General features: G+C 44.7%; 1 pseudogene; it reads left to right on the top strand.

Annotated features, from left to right (window-relative positions):
- Positions 1–345: 345 nt before the first annotated feature.
- On the top strand, positions 346–23,793 carry LOC136466812 (receptor kinase-like protein Xa21; annotated as a pseudogene).
- The last annotated feature ends 88 nt before the right edge of the window (positions 23,794–23,881 follow it).

Raw genomic sequence — 23,881 nt, forward strand, 5'->3', positions numbered from 1 at the left:
TAAAAAAACAAACTATTCGAGCTAAAATGCATCTGATTTCACATCAACTTATTTCGTTTCCATGTTTATCTCATGATGGACCAAGCCTCGCGGAAGCTGAAGAGCCCAAGCCGCCAGGCAGTTGCAACTTGCAACCAGCCTGTTGCTCGCAACTAGCAGCCACTAGCAAATTGGAATCTTTCACGTGCAGCTATGCAGCGCAATTAACAGACAAATTAACAATACTGACCTTGACTGAGTCAGCTCTGGTGACATACTGATTACTGGTTTCATGATCCAAAACCAGACGAACCTGCAGCCTTTTGCTAAAACAAACACAAAAAGACCACCTCCCCAGCAGCCAAGCTCTCCATTACCAGCAAATCAGCAATGGCTCTATCTTGTAGGTCATTCTTGCTCGCCTTCGTCTTCCTTGCATCTTCTGCTAGTTCCATGGCGCTTGCTTTAGAGTCCATTCCAGCTGGTACATCCACAAGCAACATTACTGACCATCTTGCGCTCATGTCATTCAAGTCGCTTGTGAGGAGCGATCCGTCACGGGCCCTGGCTTCATGGGGCAACCAGTCTGTTCCGATGTGCCAGTGGAATGGCGTGGCATGCGGACTGAGGGGAAGCCGCCGTGGCCGTGTGGTAGCGTTGGACCTCGGTGGGCTCAACCTTCTCGGCACCATTACCACGCTGGGCAACCTCACGTACTTGAGGCAGCTCAACCTTTCATGGAATCGCTTTCATGGCATCCTTCCACCAGAACTTGGTAATCTCTATAACCTTGAGACTCTGCACCTTGGCTACAATTCCATCCAAGGACATATTCCGCCTTCACTCTCGAATTGTAGCCGCCTTGTCAACATCTCACTCATCAATAATAACTTGCAAGGGGAGATCCCAAGCGAGTTCAGCTTGCTGTATAATCTCGAATTACTCAGTCTTGACCAAAATAGGCTTACAGGGAGAATCCCTACCAGCATTGGAAGCCTTGTGAATCTGAAAGTGCTGTCTCTAGATTTTAACAGCATGATAGGAGAAATCCCAACAGGTATAGGCAGCCTCGCCAACCTCGTAAGACTTAGCCTAGATTCCAACAAGTTCTCAGGAACCATCCCCAGCTCAGTTGGTAACCTCTCAGCATTGACCTTTCTTAATGTTTACAACAATAGCTTAGAAGGAAGCATACCGCCACTTCAAGGTCTCTCGTCTCTTTCTTATCTTGAGTTGGGGAACAACAAGCTTGAAGGGCGTATCCCTTCATGGTTAGGAAACCTCACTTCATTACAAGTCATAGATTTTCAAGACAATGGTCTTGTGGGCCGAATCCCAGAATCATTAGGAAGTCTTGAGCAGCTTACAATCCTCTCTCTCTCAACCAACAACCTTTCAGGTTCCATACCCCATGCTCTTGGAAACCTCCATGCCCTCACTCAACTTTACATAGATACTAATGAACTAGAAGGCCCTTTGCCTCCTATGTTAAATCTCTCTTCTCTTGAAATTCTGAACATACAATTCAATAATCTGGTCGGGGTTCTTCCACCTAATTCAGGCAATACACTTCCAAACTTACAACAGTGTCTTGTGGCATTTAATCAATTTCACGGCGTGCTGCCGTCATCCTTGTGCAATACTTCCATGCTTCAAATCATTCAAATAGAAGAAAACTTTATATCCGGAACAATTCCACAGTGCTTGGGAAGTCACCAACAGAACCTTGCCTCTGTGAGCCTAGGAGGAAATCAGCTTGAAGCATCCAATCTTGCTGATTGGGGCTTTATGACTAGTTTGACCAACTGTAGCAATATGAGAGATTTGGAACTTGGTGCTAATAAACTACGTGGTGTGCTGCCCAATTCAATTGGTGATATCTCAAGTGACGAAAATGATGCCCAGGGCCAAAGCTCTCGACCCCGGCGAGCGGGTGGCGACGCCCCTCGCGCCGCCACCGGTGCAGCCCTCTGCCCCCACCTCCACCCCCCATGCCAATGCTTCCACCACCTCTGCTTCGTCGCCAAGTCCGGCGACCCCCCATCTGCTTTGGTCTGTGCAGACCGGTGACGACACCTCCACCGCCGCAACAAACAATGCAGTGGTGTCCCTTGCCGGCAGGCCAGGCCTTGCTTTCCAGGAACTCATCCTCCAGAACTGCTTCACCACGGTCGCTCCAGTCTTCTTAGGCGTCCCCTTGTCGGAGCCAGGTACCCTCTGGCTCACCCCGTCCATCTCTTCCTCGCCTCTCGCCCTCAATGTTAACCAGGTTTCAAATATCCTCGCCTTTTGCCTCAGCTCGCCTCCAGTGTGTTTGAAAGCTCGATCTTGCCGCCCTTTCGTTTTTACGGTGACTGTCGCGTCTTGGAATGTCGCTCATTTCGTTGCCCTTCGCAGTCCGCTTCGTTTGGGATCCATGGCGCTTGACGTGCATGTCGATGAGCCCATGGCGGCGGCGGCGGCCGGCCAGGTTGCCGAGGCATTTAATGCCACCCAACCGCCAACTACCAACGCCCAAAAACATAACACGGGCCTGTCCCAATCGGGCGCGTTCAAACGTGTGTCCAGTCGTCGTCCTTACCTTCAGCCTGTTCGCTTGTTGGTTTCAGTCAGCCCAAACCAGCCAGCCAATAGTGTTTTCCTCTCACAATAAACCAGCACCGGCCAGCCCAAACCAACCCAGAAACCAACCAGCGAAGACCGATGTTTCTCTCCCCCCTCTGCTCCCCACTCCTTTGCCTCCCACGTGTGCCCAGGCGGTCGATTTGGTTGACTTTCGTGGCCAAGACAGGAGCTGCTCTGCGCCCACCGACCGGCCCGCGCCGAGTGACTCTGTGCTGCCCGTGTCGGACCCTGCGGGTCCACCGCGCCGCTCCTACCTCGAAGTTACTCGTTCACCTCCCCTCCCCCCTCGCCCTCCCCGCCCAATCGTGTTCACTCCACCTCCAAACGCGTGTTTTCGCTGCTTGGCCACCGACCACTACGTCCGCCGCTGCCGCGATCCTGTCAGGTGTCGCCGCTGTGGTACGTCCGGCCACATGGAGCGACATTGCCGTCATCCTCGTCCTCCCCGTCACCGCGTGCAGTCTGGCTCTAGCTCTCCCCGCGCCGGCTCGGGAACGCGTCGTGTTGTCTCGGGGTCCTCCACGTTGTCCGGCCAGACCATGGCCCCTGCGCCCCCGGCTACTGGCTCGATGGCCGGTCATCCCGCGGATCCGCCTCCTGCGGATGTCACGGCCGTGGATCTGCCTGTTGCGCCTTCCCCCGAGTCGTTGGTAGCCGCGTCGCAGCCAGTGGACTCGGTCCCCTCCGCGTCGCCTCGTGCCTTTTCTGCGACGTCGCCTTCCCAACCGCACGTGGTGGCGGGGACCTCCTTGCCGGCACCTGATGCTGGTGTGCCAGGAACCGAAAGCGCGGCCTCCGCGGCCGTGACCACGTCCTCCGCCCTGCACCTGGTTGAGCCGCCGCGTGGCGCCGCGACATCGCCCTCCGACATCCACGCGATGGTGTGCTCCAGCTCCGTGTCGCTGCCTCCCCCTGGTTTCCAGGGGCGCCCTCTCTTCCTCACTCAGTCGGAGTCGGCCACGACGCTTCTGGATCACCCGCTCAACGAATGGCGCTACCTGCCCGGCTTCGACTCCATCTTCTTTGGGATCATCCGACCTTATCCCTGCGCTCTGCTGCCCCATCTCCCCACCATCATCACCTTGCCGTCTCCGTGCACCGACTGCCCTACGCCGGTTGCCAGCAATAGCGCGCCGCCTGTGCTCGCTCTGCCCTGGCACTCTCCTGAGCAGGAACCGAGTGCCCCGGACCCTGTGCCCCCTGTGTAGGAAACGGTGGCACCGCCAGCGCGGCGTCATGGCCGCCCTCCGTCTTGGCGGTCCTGCACCCCTCCGATAGAGCGTGGCTCGGCTGCTGCTGTTGCTCCTCGCGCTCGTCGGGAGCGCACAGCGACGGCCCCGCCGCCGCGGGCCAATGCACGGATTGCGGCTGCCGACATGGGCTCCTTCATCGACATGACGACCAAGGCTATCGCTCGCAAGGCTCTGCGCGAGTGTCTTGCCCCGTGCTCTGAGGAACTCAAGAAGCAGGTTGTCCAGCGCCGCCTTCTCAAGAAGAAGAACCCCCTCAAGGCCCTCGACCTCACCCGCCTGGCTAAGGCGGCCGAGCTCGATTACCCGGCCAGGCGCGCGGTTGCGGTGGCAGCGGCCACTGGTCGTTATCCATGATCGACTACGCTCCGTCGCCATGTCCGTGCCTCCTCCCGTTCGGTTATCAACATCATTTAGCTATGTCTGTTGCTCGTCGGTTGTTTGTTTCCATGAGTCGTAATTTTCAGAACTTTGTCGTCCTCTCCTGGAATGTTCATGGTCTGGGTATTACTGATAAGTGTGTCGTGGTCTGGAACAATATCACTTTGTCTAATCCATCCGTCATTTGCCTGCAAGAAACTAAATTAGCAGTCGATGATGTTCACTCTTACCGTTCCTTTATTCCTTTTAATTTCGATTGTTTTTATGCCTGTCCGGCTGCTGGTTCGCGTGGAGGCCTTCTTACTGCTTGGCCTTCCTCCTCCTTCAGCTTAATTAGCAGCTCCACTTCATCTTTCACCATAACTACGCTGCTCCAATCCTCTGCCAGTGATGATCATCTCACCATCACCAACGTGTACGGGCCATCTGACCACTCCCTCACTGATCAGTTCCTTACTGACCTGACAGGAGTTGCGTCGTCGATCTCTACCCCATGGCTCCTTATCGGGGACTTCAACCTCACTCGCTCCCCTTCTGACAAAAACAATGCTAATTTCAACTTCTCTCTCGCCTCGCGCTTCAACCAAACGATCGACGCGTTGCAACTCTTTGAGCTGCCTCTCCTAGACCGCCTTTTCACCTAGACTAACAAACGGGCGTCGCCTACTTTAGCTAGACTCGATCGAGCTTTCATTTGCACCGGATTTGGCGAGCTGTACCCATCCACCACGCTCACTTCTGGCCACCGCCCTACCTCTGATCATACTCCCATCATTGCCACCATACAATCTAAAATTCCCAAACCAAGTGCTTTCAGACTTGAACGCTCTTGGCTGCTTGATCCCTCCTACCTCCCCGCTGCTCTCATGGCCTGGCATTTGGTGCCATCCGGTGACAATGAGGCTGCTGTCCTGGTTGCATAGATCAAAGTAGCTCGGCAGGCGTCAAAGGTTTGGCTGTGTAAGCATCACTCCCACCCCACTTATATCATAATTGCTACTTCATTATTCGTCTACTTGATTATTTGGAAGAGTTCAGACCTCTCATTCCAGGTGAACGATGCCTTCGGGACCTCTGTTCTCAGCGCCTAGAGCTGTACTTATGCCAGCGTGCTGCTTACTAGAAGCAAAGAGCAAAGTTCAGGGCTCTGAAGGAGGGAGATGCTAATACAAAGTTTTTCCACGCACGTGCTTCTGGGCGGCGTAGGAAAAATCAAATTGCAACCATCACTGTTGATGGGGTTCAGTTGATCACCCACCAGGATAAGTCTGATGCAATGACAGCTTACTACACTTCCATATTGGGGATCACCAATGCAACGTCCTAGAATTTTGACCTCTCCACCCTATATAACAGTGAAGACCTCCAGATTTTGGATGATCTTATTCTTCCATTCACTGAAGTTGAAGCTCTCTTGGCAGTCAAGTCAATGAATGTTAACAGTGCTCTTGGTCCGGATGGTTTTGGTCCTGCTTGGTACTCTTCTGCATGGTCCTCAATTAAGGATGACATAATGGCATTTCTCTCTAGCTTCTATAATTACACAGCTGACCTCCATCGTATCAATAGAGCGCATATTGTTCTACTGCCTAAGTGCCCAGGTGCCTCTTCACCAAAAGATTTCTGACCAGTATCTCTACAAAACTGCCCAGTCAAGATTATTACCAAAATTCTCACAAGGCTACAGAGACACATCCAGAAACTCATTGATATCGACCAAACTGGTTTTATTAGGGGCCGTTCCATCTCAGAAAACTTTGTGTATGCCACCAAACTAGTTCAGCACTGCCACCGCAACAAAATCCCGACAGTGGTACTCAAGTTAGACTTTGCAAAAGCTTTTGACTCTGTCTCATGGGACAGTACTATAAAAATCCTGGCTGCCAGAGCTTTCCCAGATAGATGGCTACAATGGATGCAAATGTTGTTCTCTTCATCTCACTCAGCTGTTTTGATCAATGGCTGTCCGGGGAATTGGATTACCTGCAAGAGAGGTTTGAGACAGGGGGATGCTCTTTCACCGTATCTGTTCGTGTTGGTAGCTGATGTTCTTCAACGACTCATTAAGCATTCCAACATCAGACACCCTACTGTAGATGGCCCCTGCCCAGTGTTGCAGTACGCCGATGACACCCTCCTACTGGTGCGAGCGGAAATAGTAGACATCCGGAGACTCAAACTTTCTTTGGATAGCTTTGCCATGGCCACTGGTCTCAAGATCAATTACTCCAAGAGCACGCTTGTGCCTATGCACGTACCGCAAGACCGCTTGGAACGGATCGTCCAGCTCCTCCAATGCCAGCAAGCAAGCTTTCCTCAGGTGTACCTTGGCTTACCACTCTCAAATGTCAAGCTTAACCTCGCCGCCTTCGCGCCCTTGATCTCCAAGGTCGACCAGCGGCTCTCTGGGTGGTAGGCTGCGCTGCTCAACCACCAAAGCAGACTTGTTCTCGTCAACTCAGTTCTAGACAGTCTGGCCACCTATATGATGCAGGCTCTCGCGCTGCCCCCGGGAATCATCTCGGCCATTGATAGCAGACGACGAGCTTTCCTTTGGTCCGGCAAAGATAAGACATCCGGTGCAAAATGCCTGGTCAAGTGGGACGATGTTCAGCGGCCTTCCTTGGAAGGAGGCCTCGGGGTAAAGGACCTTGCCACTCAAAATGCTTGCCTCCTTTTGAAGCTTCTCCACCGTCTTCACCATCCTGAACAGTCAGCTTGGGCTGCTTGGGTCAGAGAGCACAAAGACATCCTCAACATGTCCGACCATGGTGATGGCAGTCGCTAGTCGGCCCTCAGATCCTTGCTACCAGCTTATCGATGTATCACCAAGGTGCAGCTGGGCGACGGGCGGACTACATCCTTCTGGCATGACTCTTGGTTTGATGGTTTGCCTCTCGCTACTGTCTTCCCCTGCCTTTTCTCCCACTACACGAAGCCGGATGCCTCTGCCTCCAAGGTCCTCACCAGGCTGTCACCCCAAGCAAGTGAAGAGCTGCATGCCCTCAATGAAATGATCAGCAACATCACTTTAACACAAGCTCCAGACAGCAGATATTCCAAATTTGCCAGCCAGCTAGGAACTCTCCATGCTTCAGCCGTGTATTAGGCATCCAAGACCATGGGCTCCCCGTGCAATTTCTCTAGCTTCGTTTGGAGAAACCGAGCGCCCCCAGGGTACATTTTTTCGGCTGGTTATTGGTAAACAACCGCATACAGTGCCGCTACAACCTCCACCTCAAGCATGTCCTCGACGACGACATTTGCCAACTCTATGGTAATGCAGCAGAGACTGCCGATCACCTCATCTTTCGCTGCCTGGTTCCTTCGACTTTCTAGAATCATGTTGGCTGGACTGGGGTCAACCTTCCGGAGCCAACTCACCTATGGGAGATGCCACGGCCACCACATATCCCGGCTAAGCACTTCCTGATGATGATACTACTGTGTTGCTAGCAGATTTGGAACCATCACCACGACATCGTCTTTCGCCATCAGCAACCCTATCTGAGCCGCCTCCTGTACAACTGCAGGGAAACATGTCGCCTATGGAGCAACCACCTTCGTTCCCAAGACCGTTCCATTGCTGATCACTGGTGTAATTTATTTGTCATGAAATAATGCCCTGTACGATTAAGACCATGTAAACTCTAGGTGCCTAGCACCCTCCATTTACCAGCTTGCCAGAATCTATGGAAAATCATTCAGGTGGGGCTCTCCCCCCTCCGGTGAAGTCTTCAAAAAAAAATTCAATTGGTAATCTATCAACTCAACTGGAGTATCTTGGCATAAGAGACAACCTTATAACAGGAACACTACCGGAAACAATAGGGAACCTCATCGGCTTAGGTGAATTGTACATGCAACATAATGTTCTCGAAGACACTATTCCTGCATCTCTTATCAAACTAAACAAATTGAGCAAATTATATTTATCAAATAATAATTTGTCAGGACCCATCCCTGTAACTCTTGGCAATCTAACACAACTTATTATCCTTGACCTTAGTACCAATGCAATCTCTGGAGCTATACCTTCTAGCCTCAGCAGTTGTCCTTTACAGTCACTGGATCTTTCTCACAACAATCTTTCTGGTCCTACACCTAAAGAGCTATTTTTCATATCAACCTTGACGAGTTTCATGCGTCTTGCCCATAATTCCATATCAGGGACATTGTCACCAGAAGTAGGAAATCTAAAAAACCTTAATGAACTTGATTTCTCTAATAATATGATTTCTGGCGAGATTCCAACCTCCATTGGTGAATGTCAAAGCTTGGAACATCTCAATACATCTGGAAACCTTCTTCAAGGGTCAATTCCTTTGTCACTAGGAAATCTGAAGGGTCTCTTGGTGCTCGACCTTTCCTACAACAATTTATCTGGGACCATCCCAGAAATCCTTGGTAGCTTGACAGGCCTTTCTTCCTTGAACCTCTCATTCAACAGATTCCAATGTCAAGTCCCAACACATGGGGTATTTCTCAATGCATCTGCAATCTTGGTTAGGGGAAATGATGGCTTATGTGGCGGTATCCCTCAATTGAAATTGCTACCCTGCTCAAGCCATACCACCAAGAAGACACATCAGAAATTCGCCATAATAATCTCAGTATGCAGTGGATTTGTTCTTTGCACATTAGTATTTGCACTATACGCAATCAACCAAATGAGACGGAAGACAAAGGCAAATCTACAAAGGCCAGTTTTGAGTGAGCAGTATATAAGGGTCTCTTATGCTAAATTGGTCAATGCAACAAATGGATTTGCACTTGAGAATCTCATTGGAGAAGGGAGCTTTGGCTCGGTTTACAAAGGAAGGATGAGAGACAGTGACGAAGATAAAGCCATCGCTGTTAAGGTTCTAAACCTCATGCAACGTGGTGCATCTCAAAGTTTTGTCGCAGAATGTAAGACATTAAGATGCACTCGACATCGAAACCTTGTTAAGATATTGACGGTCTGCTCAAGTATTGATTTTCAGGGCCGTGACTTCAAGGCCCTAGTGTATGAGTTTTTACCAAATGGAAATTTAGACCAATGGCTGAACCAACATATCATGCAAGATGGTGAAGAAAAAGCACTAGATATAATTGAGAGGCTATGTATTGCTATTGACGTGGCATCATCACTTGATTATCTTCATCAACATGTGGTAGAACCTCCTAAATTATAGGACCCACATGCACTTGTCACTGTCCAATGACCTTTGACATCTATGCATATGTTCCTAGTAACTTAAGAAGTCTATCGAGTGTCCTCGGGGAACCCCGAATCATCTATAATTTCCGAGCAGGATCATGTTACAGAGTCATTGCAGTATAACAACATTTATTCAAATATCTACACCAGAGTAAAAACAGTGGAAGTCTTACAATAACATAATTTACAAAACAGAAGTTTCAAACCTCACAACTAAGTTCGATGATTATTACAAAATGAAATAGTGGACTGGCATTATAATATAATACAAAACACATAATGAAACTGCCCTGCCCAAGGGCCACACATTCACTTCTCATCGTCATCACAAGGAACAACAGTCATGCAGCACGATCCAAAATAGATCTGCTCATGAGGCTCACCTGCAACAAGGGTCAACGAACCCTGAGTACAAAAGTACTCAACAAGACTTAACCAAAATATTAACTGATAAACTTAGGAATGCAGGCTCAGGGATTCAAGGTATGGCTTTAATAATAATCAAAGTTATTTTGCGTAAAAGCTCTTTAGCAAAATTCTTTAATTCGACATTTAAAACTTCATAAAATCATATACAAAGATGACACGATCCGTGTTGAGATCATGAAACTTCATATCCAACACCTTCACAAGCCTTATTCGAGTTCCAGTTATTAATTACTACGATGATGAACAGTGAGTTGAGTCTCCATAACCGAGGAGCAACGATGATTCGAACCGATTAAGAACCCAGCTGGGAATTCCAGACCACACGACATATGCAGATCCCCGACCTACGTATACCAACCTACCCTCGGATCCTCTAAACAAGAACGGGTCTATGCCACCCGAGAACACAGTACTCCACCAATCCAGCCCATGGCCACGTGGGTGCACGCTATTCCCGCCATCTCTCCACTCCCAGTGCGCGAGTAGCCATTCCTGTAATAGAATAGCCGAGTAAAGGCTTACCGGAGTATGTGGTTAGTACTACAAAGTCTCACCTCATGCAATTCAACAACGGACGGACCTTAATCGACACAGGCGGAAAGAACCCGCTCACAAGACCTCCATGTCTTGTGGCTCACACACACTGAGTCCGCCCGATCTAGATTTATTACTCCACATTCCCATATCACATGATAACATAAGTAACCAAGGTTCCATTAAAAACTTGCAGGTGGCAGGTAATCACCCGACTTTCATCGTTCTACGCATAGCTAAGCAAAACTAGGCATATACGAATTTAAAACTGGTAATATGGTAAATATGGAATAACAAGGTGGGTAATGTACCAATTTGGCTTGTACTTGACTCCTAATCACTTAATGCAGTAAAAAGAAGCAAAAGCGAAATCAATTTGTAAAATACAAGGTAGGGTTGTATGCATCCGGGGCTTGCCTTCGTTGATGGAAAAGTCCGGTTCCTGCGACGCTTCACAAGTATTCGATCCGACCTCAATAGACGGATTAACCTCCTCAACAACTTGATTAACTACCACGTGTTCACCTTCGTTCACTACACGTAATAACAATGCCATGTTTAACATGATGCGGAATACGAAACATGATGCTCGATGATGGATGCAAAAGTTAACAATTTAAATACAACTTTCCTTCGCGGTACAGTTGCAAGTCAAACAAACTAAATCTTTTTTGTAACACATACATCAATTGCCAAGGACATTATCAACAAATGACCCAAGGTCATCACTCAATCCAAAATTTCAAACATCAGGGGCTTGCCTTCGTTGACGAAAAAGTCTAGTTCCTGCGACGCTTCACAAGTATTCGATCCGACCTCAACAGACGGATTAACCTCCTCAACAACTTGATTAACTACCACATGTTCACCTTCGTTCACTACATGTAATAACAATGCCATGTTTAACATGATGCGGAATACGAAACATGATGCTCGATGATGGATGCAAAAGTTAACAATTTGAATACAACTTTCCTTCGCGGTATAGTTGCAAGTCAAACAAACTAAATCTTTTTCATAACACATACATCAATTGCCAAGGATCATTATCAACAAATGACCCAAGGTCATCACTCAATCCAGAATTTCAAACAAAACATAAATCATTAAAGGTTACTATTTGCTTTTATGAATTAATTATTTAATTTAAAATTATGAAATAAATCAACTTATTCTGATTGAGCTCAAAATTTTAGTAAATGTTCATTACATGATAAGTAAGTGGCAAAACAAATTTCATAATTTTTGGACAATTAAATAAGCCTAGAAAAATCATGGAAATCCATTTATTAATAAATTGAGCAATTTTTATCACATTCAAAAAGTGCTGAAAAACAATATTTCATATTTTTCTTAAATAATATGCATCACAGAGGAGTCACACAAAAATTTTCATAATTTTTGGAGCTCTAAATAAATCTACACAAAAATAACAAAATAGACACTATTCATTCAAATCTGAAAAATAGAAATTCATTTTGAACTACGCAGTCACTGACATCCCGACCCCACCTGTCATCCCTAATCTCGCACGTTTGACCACACCGGCGACTGCGCTGACCGACGATATCTCGTCGACGGCAAGACCAACAGCGACGACCAAGGTACCAAAACACTACCCTCGACTAGGCGCATCGATCTAGGGCACAAGCTAGACTAGCTATGGACTGGACCGAGCACTACGCCGGCCATGGCGGCCACGACGGCGTGGCTATGCTATGCTGGCGATGTGAGACCTCTAAAGCTTAAACAGATGGCCCAGGAAGCATCAGCAGCTCACCCCAAACGCGACTGAGTAGAGCACAAGGCTGGAGGAGCAACGGAGAGGTGGGTCGACGTTTCGAGCAAGCACGGCGGAGCAGATCGTCGTCGGTGGCGATGCTCCGGTGGCTATGGTGGTCAAAATGAGAAATCAATGGGTCATAGAGTACCACAACATCGTGGCGAAGCTGAAGCAAGACTCAGCAGGGGTAGAGGCGCACCATGGAGCTCTGGCCACGACAAAGTGCTCGCAACGGGGACACTGCTGGCCGCGAGGAAGAAGAGCGCGCACAGCAGTTTCCTGGTGAAATCAAACTAAATTGGTGGGTTGGCTAGGTGCGCAAGGATAAGGCGGAGCTATTGAACGCTGCGCTGCGACGGCACAGGCGCTGGTTCGACGGTGGGAGCTCGCCGGAGATGAGCAAGGCGACTGGAAAACAGAGGAGGAGAAAACGGCAATGACGACGACGACTCAGGTTATAAACGATGGCCAGGAAGCACAAGGAAGCCACGGCGAAGCCATTTCCCTCGCCAGCGCGACGCCCAAACGGCCACGCGCGTGACTGGAAGCAAGCCGAAGGATCGCCGGCAATGTAGCTTAGGCGGTGAACACTGTTCACAGAAATTACCAAATTGCCATTCGCCAAAATTCACAAATTACTCTCAAATTTTCATAACAACTCAAAAATCTCCAAAAACAAAAGTTGTTCAAAATCAAAAGTTCTACAACTTTGCTTTTATAACCAACTCCTAATTCGGTCTAGATTTGAATTGAACTTTTGAATTCGAATAGGGAAATTTAACGAATTACGCCTTTTCGAATTACTCCAAATTTTTCTAAACAACTTGAAAAACTCCAAAAACAAACTTTGTATAACTTGTCAAGCTCTACACTTTTGCTTTAAGGCTCAACCCCAAAATGTGCTTTGATTTTGAAATGGATTTTCAGGGTAGGGTTTAAATACTGAAAATCAGGGTTTTCTAGAAAATTCAAATCCAAACCAAATTTTGACTTGATTCAAACAATTCAATTCAACACTCATAGCACAAATATAAACTTGTTTTAGTGAATGCATATCAAAGTTTGCAATATGACCAAATGCCTTGCAATGCATATGATGACATGTCATGTTTTTAATATTTAAACACCCGGGGTGTTACAATCCTCCCCCCTAAAAGAAATCTTACCCCGAGATTCAAAGCCATAGAGTAAGTAATGGAAAAGGAAATGTGTCAATCCAAAAACATCCAAAACTTGTCCATAAAACAGCTGAGGTTCCTTTACAAAACACAATTTGTAGCAATCGAGCTCAACTAACAGTACTCTATTCTATATTGATGCTAGAAACTCTAGAAACTTTTCTAACAAGTAATCTTCTGATTCCCAAGTAGCTTCCTCTTCTGAATGTTGATTCCATTGTATTTTATAGAACTTGATTGTCCATCTTCGAGTAACACGATCTTTCTGATCCAACACTCGGATAGGATATTCGGAATAAGTTAAATCCGGTTCAAGTTCCACTCCTTTAACTTCAACATTCTGTTTAGGCACTCGGAGACACTTCTTCAATTGAGAAACATGGAACACATCATGCACAGCTGCGAGATGTTCAGGTAATTTCAAGCGATATGCCACCTTTCCATACCTTTCCAAAATTTGATATGGTCTAATATATCGAGGTGCCAACTTTCCTTTAACACCAAAACGGGTAACTCCCTTCATTGGTGATACTTTCAGATATACAAAATCTCCTTTGTTAAATACCAATGGTCTTCGTCTTCTATCTGCATAACTCTTTTGGCGGGATTGAGCTATCTTCAAATTACTCTGTATTTGCCTAACCTTTTCTTCTGTTTCTTTCACAAGGTCAACTCCAAAGAATCTTTTTTCTCTAGGCTCATACCAACTCAACGATGTTCTGCATCTACGACCATAGAGTGCTTCAAATGGAGCCATTCTAATGCTTTCCTAATAACTATTGTTGTATGAGAACTCGGCCAAAGGTAAGCACTCATCCCACTTATTGGAATAGTTAAGGACACAACACCTTAACATATCTTCAAGTACTTGATTGACTCTTTCAGTCTGTCCATCAGTCTGCGGATGATAAGCTGTACTATATAGAAGTTTGGTACCCAATGAAGAATGCAATTGTTTCCAAAAGTTAGAGACAAACTGTGTACCCCTATCTGACATAATAGTCTTGGGTACTCCATGGAGACTCATAATTCTTGCTAAATACATCTTGGCATATTGGATCGTAGGATATATTGTCTTGACAGAAAGAAAATGTGCTGACTTAGTGAGTCGATCTACAATAACCCATACGGAGTCAAATCCCTTTGATGTCTTGGGTAGACCAACAATAAAGTCCATACTTATGTCCTCCTACTTCCAAGATGGAATAAGTAATGGTTGTAATTCACCATCAGACCTCAAATGTATAGCTTTCACCTTTTAACAAGTATCACACTTTGGTATATATCTAGCAATCTCTATTTTCATTTTAGTCCACCAGAATCTTTGCTTCAAGTCATGGTACATCTTGTTGCTTCCCAGATGGATAGATAACCTAGTAGCATGTGCCTCCTCTAGAATTGACTGCCGCAACTCAGGAACTTTTGGTACCACCAGGCGATCCTTGAACCATAACACATCTTCATCATCTATGCTAAAGCATTCCACTTTTCCATTCTTGACTCTTTCCTTGATATGGGCTATACCCTTGTTTTTCTTCTGAGCAGCAATAATTTGATCTTGAATAGTGGCTTTAACAATTATGTTGGTCAAACTTCCTTGTTGAATTACTTCTACATTCAACTTCTCCATTTCTTGACATAAATTCAAACCCATTGTTCTCACTGTCAGACAATTGTAATAACTTTTGCGACTGAGGGCATCTGCAACCACATTTGCTTTACCCGGGTGATAATATACTTCCAAATCATAATCCTTAATCAGTTCTAACCATCTTCTTTGTCGCATGTTCAACTCTGACTGAGTAAAGATATACTTTAAGCTCTTGTGGTCTGTATACATATGGCACGGATACCAAGCAGGTAATGCCGCCAAATCTTTAGAGCATGAACCACAGCTGCTAACTCCAGGTCATGAGTCGGATAGTGTTCTTCATGCTGCTTAAGTTGCCTGGATGCATAGGCAATGACTCGGCCTTCTTGCATCAACACACATCCAATACCAATACCTGAAGCATCACAATAAACATCAAACGGCTTTTCGATATCTGGTTGGGCTAGCATTGGTGCAGTAGTCAACAGTCTTTTCAAAGTCTGGAAAGCCTTTTCACAATCAGATGACCAGACAAACTTAACTTGGTTCTTCAACAATTTAGTTATGGACTTTGATACTTTAGAGAAATCTAGAATAAACCGACGGTAATACCCTGCCAAACCCAGAAAACTCCAAACTTGATGAACTGTGGTTGGCGGTTTCCAATCAAGCACATCCTTCACTTTGCTGGGATCAACTGCAATTCCTTCGGCTGACAAGACATGTCCAAGAAATTGCACTTCCTTAAGCCAAAAATCACACTTGCTGAACTTGGCATATAGTTGATGTTCTCTCAAGCGGGTCAGAACAATTCTGAGATGTTCCGCATGTTCTTTCTGATTCTTGGAATATACTAAAATGTCATCAATAAACACCACTACAAACTTGTCTAGCTCAGGCATGAATACTGAGTTCATTAGATACATGAAATGAGCTGGAGAATTTGTCAAACCAAAAGACATTACCAAGTATTCATATAATCCATATCTTATGGTAAATGCCGTTTTGGGAATATCTTCAGGCTTTATCTTGATTTGGTGATATCCTGATCTCAAATCTATCTTAAAGAAAACTTTGGCTCTGGCCAATTGATCAAAAAGCAAATCTATCCGAGGTAATAGATACTTATTCTTGATGGTCACTTCATTCAACGGACGATAGTCAACACATAACCTCAGGGTCTCATCTTTCTTTTTCACAAAAATTGCTGGACATCCCCAAGGTGAGGAACTAGGTTGGATAAACCCCTTCTCAATCAATTCTTGTAACTGAATCTTCAACTCGGCCAATTCCTTAGGTGGCATCCTATAGGCTCTTCGAGAAATTAGAGTTGTTCTAGGTTGTAACTCTATTTTAAACTATATATCCCTATCAGGTGGTAGACCGGGTAAATCTTTAGGAAACACGTTCGGAAATTCACACATTACCGGAATATCTCTAATCTCTTTAACAGCAGTTGCACAAACCTTGCCCACTGATCTTCTTAGGGTTGGAAGTTGGATGAGAAGTTGAGAATTACTATCAGACAAACTTACCCTTAATGTCCTATTCAAAACATCTATAACAGCCTTATGCTAATACATCCAATTTATTCCTAAGATTACATCTATATCCTGATCCTTAAGGATAATCATGGTAGTGGGAAAAATATGCCCACCCAGGTTTACAGGTACCTGGTATACCATTTCCTTAGTACACAGACGTCCCCCGGGCGACTGTATAAAGAAACTTTCCTTTGTTGCCCCAATTGAAATTTCATACTTCACGACAAATGTTCTATTGATGAATGAATGCGATGCGCCAGAATAAAAAAGTATAACTGTAGGGTGATTGGCAACAGGAAACATACCCATCATCACTGGTTCCCCTTCCGAAATTTCTCCAGCTTGAATATAGAACACCCGTCCTGTCTTCCTCTCATCTTTGCCCTTCTGAGCATTCTGATTAGGGTTCTTGTTTGGTGCCTGACCTTGTTGTTGATTGGCAGGGGCTTTGTGATAATTTTAATTAGCCTGCCTAGGATATGGACATTCCCTAGAGAAATGACCATTCCTTCCACAATTGTAACACAGATAGTTGTGACCTTGAGATGTTGGAGCATTGCCACCAGGAGCATTGGTTGACTATGAATTCAGATAGGTTATAGCAGGACGGGCATTTGACTATTGCCTAGCTTGAGACTATGGTGGATAGTAAGGAGGACGATTATGATATATTGGATGATAAATCACCCTCTGCCTTTTCTGATTTCCCCCAAAAGATCTAGACGGCATACTCTTTTTCTTTTTGAGCTCCTTATGCTGCCGATACTTTGACTCTGAAGCAATTGCAATATTTACGGCCTCATGATAAGTGACATTGGTGCAAGTTGTCATCATTGTTTGCAGCTTGGTATTCAAACCTCTCATAAACCACCTCTTCTTCTTTGCATCAGTATTGACATGTTCTGATGCATATTGTGACAAGTGATTAAATCTTTCCACATACTGCATCACGGTTGGATCTCCTTGCTTCAAAGCAAGGAATTCATCTAGCTTCATAGCCATCACTCCTTTAGGGATATAATGGGCTCTAAAGGCAGTACGAAACTCAGCCCAAGTTATTGGAATGCCAGCTAGTTGCATAGCCACTAAGTTTGCCCACCAAGCACTTACTGCTCCTCTAAGTTGCTGGGCGGCAAACGTAGGTTTCTGATACTCCGTACATGGAATAAGATCAAATTTCTGCTCCATGGTTCGAAGCTAGTTATCAGCCTCCAATAGTTCATCTGCCTTGGTGAACACCGGTGGTCTCGTGTATGTAAAATCAACATATGTAGCCTCCTGTCTGTTATGGTGGCAACCACGATTTCCGTGCATCTGATTCTGATTACTCTGAGCTATCTCATGAAGCAAACGAGAATTTTCAGTCGTCACATTGACAAGTGCGGTTATAGCATCTGCCAGATTTTTTGGAACTGGTGGTGGATCTAGAATACCATCCTCATCTTGTGAAGTTCTAGGAATATACGAACCCCGCGTACGACGCATCTGGTTATAACAAACCAAACTTTATTCACAAGCCTTTATTGAATTCCACAAAAGCTTACTCCAGATACATTACATAGGGTTTACTAATATAAACACCAGAACCTGTAAGTACCAAAATGAAACTATATAACTTAACTATAACTAACTATTATACAACTCTACTCCTTTTCGTGATTACTTCAAACTTCAGGCTCGATATCCATTCTGGAATTATTACCGCCTTCCTCATCACTTTCATTGATCATTACTAATTCTTTAGGATCTTCTTCTTCTTTCGATTCGTTATCATCGGCAAGGATGACACCAGGGTCCATTGCATCAGCTTGGGGCTCATGATTTGGATTTAGTAGATTGCTTAGCCTATGAACTTCCTCATATAGATAGGTATTATGTTCTTCTAAATCTTCTACATAGAATTCTAGCTCATGAGTTCTAGCTCTAGCTACATTTTCCCTATGCCAAGCTTCATTCCTTTCCTCCACCGTACGAACTAACATGCTTTCGTAGTTCCTATGCGCGGTGGTGAGACGCCTCAATTGATCCTATAATTCTCCTACCTGTATAGCATCCAAAGCTCTATCTCTAGTAGCTTGTGCTAATTCTATAGAAATCCTCTGTATCTCTGTCTAGGGATCAGGCCTAGAACTGCTACTGCTAGCACCATCATTTCTAGGGGCAAGTTGGTGACAAGGAACTCCTTTGGGTCCAGTGGACTTACGGGGCGTCATCTTGGCATGAGCCATACTGTAGGAAGCCAATTTAATCCAAGTAAGACCATTTGATCAAAGTCTAAAGAGTGGCTAAGATGGATTACATTACTCAAACTAGACTCACTACTCAACTCCAGACTAAGAGGTGAAGGAAGTAATGAGTGAATTAATCATGATGCATGAATCGTTCTTACGAAGAAAAACATCAAAGTTTATAATGCACATAAACAACATTTATTTTTATATAGGGCATAGTAAGATTACTACTCCACCACACAAAACCCTTTTAATCAAATACAGAATGGTGAGAAACAAATAAGATAAGTCAGAAGTAATTTGGACCAAATTATCAAGTTAAATTTAGTCATCCCAAACTATTTTGAAGTTTTTGTAAAACAATACAACAAAAACCTTGTAACGATCGCTCTGATACCATTCTATGGCAGAACCTCCTAAATTATAGGACCCACATGCACTTGTCACTATCCAACGACCTTTGACATCTATGCATATGTTCCTGGTAACTTAAGAAGTTTGTCGGGTGTCCTCGGGGAACCCCGAATCATCCACGATTTCCGAGCAGGATCACGTTACAGAGTCATTGCAGTATAACAACATTTATTCAAATATCTACACCAGAGTAAAAACAGCGAAAGTCTTACAATAATATAATTTACAAAACAGAAGTTTCAAACCTCACAACTAAGTTCGATGATTATTACAAAATGAAATAGTGGAGTGGCATTATAATATAATACAAAACACACAATGAAACTGCCCTGCCCAAGGGCCACACATTCACTTCTCATCGTCATCACAAGGAACAACCGTCATGCAGCATGATCCGAAACAGATCTGCTCATGAGGCTCACCTGCAACAAGGGTCAACGAACCCTAAGTATAAAAGTACTCAACAAAACTTAACTGAAATATTAACTGATAAACTTAGGAATGCAGGCTCAAAGATTCAAGGTATGGCTTTAACAATAATCAAAGTTATTTTGCGTAAAAGCTCTTTAGCAAAATTCTTTAATTCGACATTTAAAACTTCATAAAATCATATACAAAGATAACACGATCCGTGTTGAGATCATGAAACTTCATATCCAACACCTTCACAAGCCTTATTCGAGTTCCAGTTATTAATTACTACGATGATGAACAGTGAGTTGAGTCTCCATAACTGAGGAGCAACGACGATTCGAACCGATTAAGAACCCAACTAGGAATTCCAGACCACACGACATATGCAGATCCCCGACCTACATATACCAACCTACCCTCGGATCCTCTAAACAAGAACGGGTCCGCGCCACCCGAGAACATAGTACTCCACCAATCCAGCCCATGGCCACGTGGGTACACGCTATTCCACCATCTCTCCACTCCCAGTGTGCGAGTAGCCATTCCCGTAATAGAATAGCTGAGTAAAGGCTTACCGGAGTATGTGGTTAGTACTACAAAGTCTCACCTCATGCAATTCAACAACGGACGGACCTTAATCGACACAGGCAGAAAGAACCCGCTCACAAGACCTCCATGTCTTGTGGCTCACACACACCGAGTCCGCCCGGTCTAGATTTATTACTCCACATTCCCATATCACATGATAACATAAGTAACCAAGGTTCCATTAAAAACTTGCAGGTGGCAAGTAATCACCCGACTTTCATCGTTCTACGCATAGCTAAGCAAAACTAGGCATATACGAATTTAAAACTGGTAATATGGTAAATATGGAATAACAAGGTGGGTAATATACCAATTTGGCTTGTACTTGACTCCTAATCACTTAATGCAGTAAAAAGAAGCAAAAGTGAAATCAACTTGTAAAATACAAGGTAGGGTTGTATGCATCCGGGGCTTGCCTTCGTTGACGAAAAAGTCCGGTTCCTGCGACGCTTCACAAGTATTCGATCCGACCTCAACAGACGGATTAACCTCCTCAACAACTTGATTAACTACCACGTGTTCACATTCGTTGACTACACGTAATAACAATGCCATGTTTAACATGATGCGGAATACGAAACATGATGCTCGATGATGGATGCAAAAGTTAGCAATTTGAATACAACTTTCCTTCGCGGTACAGTTGCAAGTCAAACAAACTAAATCTTTTTCGTAACACATACATCAATTGCCAAGGATCATTATCAATAAATGACCCAAGGTCATCACTCAATCCAAAATTTCAAACAAAACATAAATCATTAAAGGTTACTATTTGCTTTTATGAATTAATTATTTAATTTAAAATTATGAAATAAATCAACTTATTCTGATTGAGCTCAAAATTTTAGTAAATGTTCATTATATGATAAGTAAGTGGCAAAACAAATTTCATAATTTTTGGACAATTAAATAAGCCTAGAAAAATCATGGAAATCCATTTATTAATAAATTGAGCAATTTTTATCACATTCAAAAATGCTGAAAAACAATATTTCATATTTTTCTTAAATAATATGCATCACAGAGGAGTCACACAAAAATTTTCATAATTTTTGGAGCTCTAAATAAATCTACACAAAAATAACAAAAACAGACACTATTCATTCAAATCTGAAAAATAGAAATTCATTTTGAACTACGCAGTCACTGACATCCCGATCCCACCTGTCATCCCTAACCTCGCGCGTTTGACCACACCGGCGACTGCACTGACCGGCGATATCTCGTCGACGGCGAGACCAACGGCGACGACCAAGGTACCAAAACACTACCCTCGACTAGGCGCATCGATCTAGGGCACAAGCTGAACTAGCTATGGACTGGACCGAGCACTACGCCGGCCATGACGGCTACGACGGCGCGGCTATGCTATGCTGGCGACGTGAGACCTGTAAAGCTTAAACAGATGGCCCAGGAAGCATCAGCAGCTCACCCCAAACACGACTGAGTAGAGCACAAGGCCGGAGGAGCAACGGAGAGGTGGGTCGACGTTCCGAGCAAGCACGGCGGAGCAGATTGTCGTCGGTGGCGATGCTCCGGTGGCTGTGGTGGTCAAAATGAGAAATCAATGGGTCATAGAGTACCACAGCATCGTGGCGAAGCTGAAGCAAGACTCAGTAGGGGCAGAGGCGCACCGTGGAGCTCTGGCCACGACGAAGTGCACGCGACGGGGATGCTGCCGGCCGCGAGGAAGAAGAGCGCGCACAGCAGTTTACCGGCGAAATCAAACTAAATTGGTGGGTTGGCTGGGCGCACAAGGATAAGGCGGAGCTATTGAACGCTACGCTGCGACGGCACAGGCGCTGGTTCGACGGTGGGAGCTCGCCGGAGATGAGCAAGGCGACTGGAAAACAGAGGAGGAGAAAACGACAATGACGACGGCGACTCAGGTTATAAAGGATGGCCAAGAAGCGCAAGGAAGCCACGGCGAAGCCATTTCCCTCGCCAGCGCGACGCCCGGACGGCCACGCGCGCGACTGGAATCAAGCCGAAGGATCGCCGGCAATGTAGCTTATGCGGTGAACACTGTTCATAAAATTACCAAATTGCCATTCGCCAAAATTCACAAATTACTCTCAAATTTTCATAACAACTCAAAAATCTCCAAAAACAAAAGTTGTTCAAAATCAAAAGTTCTACAACTTTGCTTTTATAACCAACTCCTAATTCGGTCTAGATTTTGAAATGAACTTTTGAATTCGAATAGGGAAATTTAACGAATTACGCCTTTTCGAATTACTCCAAATTTTTCTAAACAACTTGAAAAACTCCAAAAACAAACTTTGTATAACTTGTCAAGCTCTACACTTTTGCTTTAAGGCTCAACCCCAAAATGTGCTTCGATTTTAAAATGGATTTTCAGGGTAGGGTTTAAATACTGAAAATCAGGGTTTTCTGGAAAATTCAAATCCAAACCAAATTTTGACTTGATTCAAACAATTCAATTCAACACTCATAGCACAAATGTAAACTTGTTTTAGTGAATGCATATCAAAGTTTGCAATATGACCAAATGCCTTGCAATGCATATGATGACATGTCATGTTTTTAATATTTGAACACCCGGGGTGTTACACAACATAAGCCGATGCCAATTATTCATTGTGATCTTAAGCCAAACAATGTCCTCCTTGACAGTGACATGGTTGCTCATGTTGGTGATTTTGGGCTTGCGAGGTTTCTGCATGAAGACTCAAAGAAATCAAGAGAAATCAATGAGAGGATCAATTGGTTATGCTGCTCCAGGTGTGCTTCTGTATTTCTGTTAGCTGTCTACTAATATATTCTGCGATGTTGGTTTCAATCAAAATTTAAGGATTTGTTGCTGTTTCGCTTGCTTAGATATGAGATAAGTATGGCTCAATATAAATATTTTTTTTCAAGAATGTGAAAGAACTGAAATCTGTGAAATTTGAACAAACTACAATACATACCTAAACGTAGTGCAAATTAACTTTATACAAAAATATTTTATGAACACAAAATTCTTCAGAAACAACTTTCTGAAACAAGAACTCCTGTTGGTTGGTTTCAGAGTATGGACTGGGCAACGAAGTGTCGACCTCTGGTGATGTCTACAGCTATGGCATATTGTTGCTGGAAATGTTCACAGGAAAAAGACCAACAGCCGGTGAATTTGGAGAAGCCATGGGAATCCGTGATTATGTTCAAACGGCACTGCCAGACAGAGTGAGCATTATCATGGATCAACAGCTACTAATAGAGACAAAAGGTGGCCAAGCAGGCACCTCAAACTCTAGCAGTATTAGAGATATGAGAATTGCCTGTACCGTTTCAGTTTTGCAAATCGGGATTCGGTGTTCAGAGGAGAGGCCAATGGATCGCCCACCAATTGGAGATGTTCTGAAAGAGCTGCAAACAATTAGAGACAAGTTTCACATGCATCTGTCTGGCGAAAGAGCAACACCAATCTGCTGAAGGGTTTTGAAGGACCTTCTAGGGCATGCCATCTCTTGGTGCTATCAGTCTGCCAGGTTAACTGTGCATTTTGCAATATGATATATGTGCAAGTAGTACTGCCAAGGCAACAAAAAGCAGTCGAGGACACTCGAGCTTCACAAGTGTAGCTACGAGCCTACAATTCTTTGATAATCTACTGTATTCAATATTATATATAAGGGATCATCCTGTTGACCCGTTCCACGTAGAATTGCAGTTATGTGAGGAAAATTCGTTCCTACTAATAAAAAAATCTTGTAAATTGCAACTGTTGC

Source organism: Miscanthus floridulus, chromosome 7 (assembly GCF_019320115.1).
Source record: "Miscanthus floridulus cultivar M001 chromosome 7, ASM1932011v1, whole genome shotgun sequence".
NCBI lineage: Eukaryota > Viridiplantae > Streptophyta > Magnoliopsida > Poales > Poaceae > Miscanthus > Miscanthus floridulus.